This window comes from Nothoprocta perdicaria, unplaced genomic scaffold (genome assembly GCF_003342845.1).
Source record: "Nothoprocta perdicaria isolate Ctin4 unplaced genomic scaffold, notPer1 scaffold_380, whole genome shotgun sequence".
Classification (NCBI taxonomy): Eukaryota; Metazoa; Chordata; class Aves; order Tinamiformes; family Tinamidae; genus Nothoprocta; species Nothoprocta perdicaria.
The window spans coordinates 207,794-213,951 of NW_020455622.1; positions in this window are offsets into that span (position 1 = coordinate 207,794).

Genomic DNA, 6,158 nt, shown 5'->3' on the forward strand with positions numbered 1-6,158 from the left:
TGTCTCTCTCTCTCTGTGTCTCTCTCTCTCTCTCTCTCTCTCTCTTCTGCTTCAGCTTCTGTTAGGAAATGGTGAAAAAACAAGGATAGGAACCATTATATTTAAGTGCTGCAAGTTTTGTCACAGACAAGGTGAATGCTGCAAAATACAATGAATTACAGACAATCCAGCAGTATAAACCCACATGCTTAGCATTTATGTTAGCAAAGAAAGTTCATCTTCAGCACTGGGTAAAAGAAAAAAAAAAAAGCAAGGAATCCTGAAATTACACACATTTCCCCATGGGAAAATTTTGTAGACAAATGGTCACCAAAAATACAATTTCACCTACAAAATCTAAGTCAAAGGAAACAAATATTTTTGGTGACTGTTGGGAAGTATCTTCCAGTCATATGTAAAGACCACCTTAACTTCTTCCCCACCATAACTGATAGAAGTTCTCTCAAGTCTCATGTTAGCCAAAATGAAAATAGCGTTTGCACTTGGAGCAGGCCATTTCCACAGTGGACGGCTTTGGCTCATGCTGTGCTCTCTGCATCAGGTTTTCACGGCACAGGGAGGAGAGCAGGCGTGAGTGGCACCAGTAGCACCGCAGCTGCTCAGACTGCAGGGGCTCGTGATGTGCTGTGGGACCCCCACAATTCAAAATATCCTTGGGGCTTTGGAAACAAGTTGACCAGCAATAACTAAGAAACAACCCCTGCAAACCAAGCTACAGGAGGCAGATCCCTGTTTACCTCACATCCACATGGCAAATACATAGAGTGCAAACAGAGCATTAATATCTGGAGCTGCAGGAACCCTGGGCTACCCATCTAGGCTAGCAGAGGTTAATGCTGTCTTGCCACCAACCCTAGAACACCCCTGCCCAGTTTCCAAATACTGAATGCAGAATTTGCCAGCAGCAAAGTAGTCAAACTTTCTGCCTCCTCCATCAAAGCGAGGCAGAAAAGGGTAAAACAGTGTAAGAAATGCCCAACAATGGATCTTCATGTTATGTGGATTTCCATTGCTGTTGACTTGTTACAAGTAAGCCACAAGGCAGGCAGGCAGGATACACTGTGGTTCCACAACAAAACATCTTCCTGAGTCAAGCTGGAGACCTTCTAGCTGCTTGTGCATCCTGAGGACACTTCTGGACCCTTTACGTGAACATTCAGTTGCTGCAGCCCTCCCTGGATTTTCCACTCGCATGCATTCTTCCACTCGCTCCTTGTCAGGCTGCAAGGCTTTCACCACGTGCAAATCCCAAACGCAGCAGTTCAAGATTTTTTTTTTAAATAAAATTCTAGTCTGTTTTTATTCATGACGTCTTTTTGTTTTCTTAAGGTGTGGGGTTTAAGGAACTGAATCAAATGAATGTAACAAAACGAAAACAAACATAAAAAAAAGCCTATTCTCAGGGCCAGTGAGTTGCAAATAATTTTTAAAAAATGCCTGTAATTACATCATCTCAATAAATTTAATATAAAAATGGGAATACCAAATTTTGTTGGTGCAATCATTGCTAAAAACTCCTTTTTTTTTTTTTTTTTTTTGAGGATGATGATGGTGCCCAAGTGTATATAGTACATAGCAGCATGTTTTCAGTTGTGAAAAGAAACCAACAGGCTTCACACACCCAAACCTATGTGACCAGAGCTTGGATCCTCTCAGGGAAGCTTTGTGTGGAAAAGCTAATCCAATCCCTTGGAGTAATTACTTTGTTGCCTGCTATTAGACATCCATAGAGCCCTCGACTAGTGTCTAGATGAGTGTACCTAGTCATCTTCCCTGGTCTAGGAATGGGCATAGAAGTAAAACTCAAAAATGAAGCAGCATGATGACTCTTGTGGCTTTTCCTTATATACCTAAATATGCCAGTTCAAGTAGTCTGAGAGCAAGATTTTGTTTTCTGTGACATCCATCTGTGCCAGCGGCAGTAGAAACACGACCCGTGCGCTGCATTTGCAGCGTGTGTTACCCCACTCTGCTCCCCAAGCCCACCAAGACCCAGGGACCTCTGCAAATAGGCTTGGTGCCAGCAGCCTGCTCTGAAGAAGACAGCAAGACGTAGCACAAACTGCTCGCTACTGCAAAACACTCCCTGCTGCAGCCTTTTTCCCATTAAGTGGTGCTTTTAGCACTTAGGGCAATGCCAGGCCTGTGGAGTGCTCCTCATGATAACTGCTACAGAGTGTTTTATACCACAAGGCAAAGGAGTAAGCACTAAACAAACCCCTCTCTCAACCCAGACAACACACCAAGAGGAAACTCACCGAGTATTTTGCTCCATAATTCTTTCCCTTTGGGCCATTTCCCTTCATTTTAGAAGAGAAAAAAAAATGTATTCTGCACACCACTGCAGCTTTCTGCAGTAAAGCTGCAGTTTGAAGGCAGAGAAAAGAGGAAGTTTTCAGTGGTTTCAACTCCATTCTCTCCATTGAGAACTAGTCTTGGTGCTGCCTGTTAAATCCAGAATGAGGTTAGAGAACAAACTTCAGCCATCCCAGCACAGAAGAGACCCCAAAAGCACCTGCAAAGTTATCTCTTTGCTTTCTATTTTCAAACTCAGATCAGCACTAAAAAGAAAGATGCTGGCCCGAGACAAGCAAGGCAATCATGGATGATGCACATGTTTGTAGACTACAGCCCTAGGCAGTCACATTGCAAACCTTTCCCATCATATTTCCTAGCTTTGTCTGGGAGACAATTTGCAAGAGTGTCAGTGAGGAGCTCAGTTACTCTCCATACACTCAGTGACTTGCAGAGGCTGCCAGCAAGCCAAATGGCAGAGGCATTTTTTAGAGAAAACTATTTTGGAGTAACTTTTAGCAGGAATTTTTTTACTTCTCCAAGACAGGTCTCCAGCTGTAAGGTATCAGCAAACAAACACATCCATTTTTTCACCCCCTCAAAGTATTAAACTGTTTCAGGCAATTCTGATTTTTTTTTTTTTTTTTTTTTTTTTTTTTTTTTTTTTTTTTTTTTTTTTTTTTTTTTTTTTTTTTTTTTCACCTAAGCTGCTCCTTCACAATGCTTAAAAAGAGCCTCTTAGGAGAGGTGTGATGGCAGAATGTGCAAGCCCCCTGCTTTGGAGCCACAGAATCAAATAACCTTCAAAAATCCTGGCTGGGGACACAACTTGGGGGGGGGGAGGAGGAAAAGGGCAACAACCTGATTTAAGCTTCCCCCAGGCACAAGATGCCCCCAAGCTCTTAAAGAGCGCAGGGCTGTGGTTGCAGTATCCACTTCCCAAAGAGATGAGGATGAGAAGCACAAGGAGATCCATGCTGACACAGCTGCAACATGAAGCATAGGACAGGACCATGCCTACTGGTGAACAAAGTCATGTCAGAGCTTCCTCATTCTAGACTGTCCTACCTGCTTTTCCCAGCCTATACAAAAGTTACACACAGTTTTGCAGCCAAAGCAAAAAGATAAAAAAGGGCCTGTTTTCTGACCTTCCTTCCTCTTGCTGGCTCTTTCCTCACCTTGTTGCTTTAAAAGCAGCTGGGTGAGATCTGGCTGTTAGCAGCATGGCCAGACGTGTGCGTGCCACGCGCGGCGGTGCCTGTGCCACTGCTGGGCGCTGGGGACCTGCCACATGCCAGCCTCCCCTCTCGGCCGGAGCCGGCGTCCAGCGGCACGAACGGCATTAGGCAATTACACAGCCTTTCTCTTCCTCCCTTGTGGCAGCAGCATTCTATTCCTGCTGCAACATCCCTCGTTTATCCGAAAGGACAGCACTGACAATGCTTAAAAATTATTTTCCACAATTAATCACAGGAATCCAGGCAACCTGTTTGTTTATCAACCGGCTTTTCCGCTGCTATGTGTGCCTGGAGATTACCTACTGAGGGGCTCCTCACGAGGCCTGGGTTGCACGAAAGGGTTCACGATGCAGGACATTGATTTCTCCTAGTCATTCCTGCCAGACAGAGGCAAAAGTCTAACGTACAAAGGGAAAAAGAATCTGGCAACCACTTTGGGGCAATGCACATGTTTACTTCAACTTTTATATTTACTGTCCATTGTCATCTTAAAAAAGTCAGCATAGCTCTATTAAACTTGGAACAGCACCATCAGTATACACAAACACTGGACCTGGGCTAAGTTACAGCATAAACACCAAGCAGACCCTCTTTCTGCAACTGTACTGAACTGGTTCCCAAGAATTACAACTCACATTTAGGAAAATAAAGAAAACAGAGTCTCCTCATATAAGACAATAGAGGTCATTATGCCCGATATTATCGGTTGTAAAAACTGCAGGGACACATCAATCTTCCTGCCTTTTGCAAACACCTGTGCATATGGGTTCCCAGCATCGGAAAGTGCTGGGAGTACTGCCGCAGCAGGAAGAGCGATAACTGTTCAGGAATTGGAATTGATCTCGTGCCACCTGATAAACATTATTAGCCCAGGGTTGTTGATTTGAAGCCAAGCTCTCCTAAGTGGACAAAGTTTGCAAGAGAAACCTTCCCGGTGTTTGACAAGGTAACGGGAAGTAATTAGAGTGAAGGCAGTGTGAACAAAGCAGGCATTGTGTACTGTGGGTTCAGTAAAGCTGTGAACTCACAATCCTGCAGAATAAAGCGAGGAAAAGCAGCAGGTGTGACAAATGGAAATGGAGGGAAATAAGGGGTCAGTTCAGACAGTTACAAAGGTTAAGGCCAAAGGTGTTCACCACATGGCCTGTACCCCAAAGGCCATTACATTTTGACTCACCTTCCCAATGACAGTAACTTTTGCTTGACTAATGTGTGTCTGCAGGATATGAGCAAGTCTTGATTCAAAGACCTGAAGGATGAGGAAGCCACTTCCTTTGTACCACTGGCTAACTATCCCTAGGATTAAAATCTGTTCCTTTCTCTCCATTTAACCCTATCTTAATTACACTTTCAATCATTAACTCTCATGCTTTTCTTCACTAAATTCTTGTAAAACCCAGTATTCCCACCAGTGCACTGTTACTTACAGCCTGCATTCAATGCACCTCACAGTCGTCTTCTCCAGCTGCATAAGCAGAATCCGCAATGCAGCATAGCACGGGCCCGTCTTGGCTAATGCCAGCCAGAAAGTGAAGTGCGTTTAGGAGGGAAGCACAAGGCAAAATCAGTTGGAAATCTTTGTAATAAAATATTTTCTCCAACTCTTGAGGCAGCCTACCTGCACCCTGTCTCCTATTGCAAGGAATGGAGACTCCGTTGTAGAGCAGCTTCCCAAAGGTGATGCTGGCAGGTAGAGGGGCTGCAGGATGCCGCTGGGCCTGTCTCCGTGGGTGCTGCTGGGCTGCTGTTTCAAGGGAGGCTTCAGAGGGCACTTCAGGGTCCCTGGGGCCGCCCAGTTCATGTGAAAGGGAAACATATGAAGGTGAGAGTCCAGGTACCCCAATAATCACGCTTCTTCCAGACTCCCAGTTAAGAAGTGAGGTTTTCCTCCTTAACTTGGAAAAACCCTGAGAAGAAAATCTGCAAATATAGTAGCAGAGGAGTTGCTAAAGGCCCATTTCCTTATTTCCTCTCAAAATGTTGTTAGTGTTTGTGAGTACTCTTGGGAACACACTGCCTGACAGACTAGGCATCCTTCCTCTCTACATTCATTCTTGGTTCACATAACAGTGCCTTATCCAAATTAATTCCTAAAAACTTCCTAAAACGTGGAATTAACAAGCAAGACTAATTAACATGAATCATTATGAAGTTTCACCCAACATTCAATTCGAATAGTCCAACCCACTCCTGAAATGTCCTCCCCATCGCAGAAAGCAAACAGACCAGGCAGATCTGCTGTTCAGGCATTAAGTTTCAGCATCAGGCTTCATCCTTGCTCTGCTAAAGTCAACAAGAAGCCTGTCACTTGTTTTGGCAGGGTGAGGAATTCACCTGCTCTGTCCAGAGGGTGCTGAAAGGCCTTCTGAAGCCTGTTCTTCATCTCCCTGTGAGCAAGAAGCAGTGTGGACAACAGTAATACAAACTGCCCTGTATTTTTGCTCTGCTCCATTTGGGGCTGTACCAAATCTGTAAAGTATGAAGTATGAGCAGTTCTTCTGCAGAAGAAAAAAATGAGGCTTTGCTTAAAGACAATGCTTAAACTCAGCAACCACCTTCAAGGAAGGAAGGAAGGAAGGAAGGAAGGAAGGAAGGAAGGAAGGAAGGAAGGAAGGAAGGAAGGAA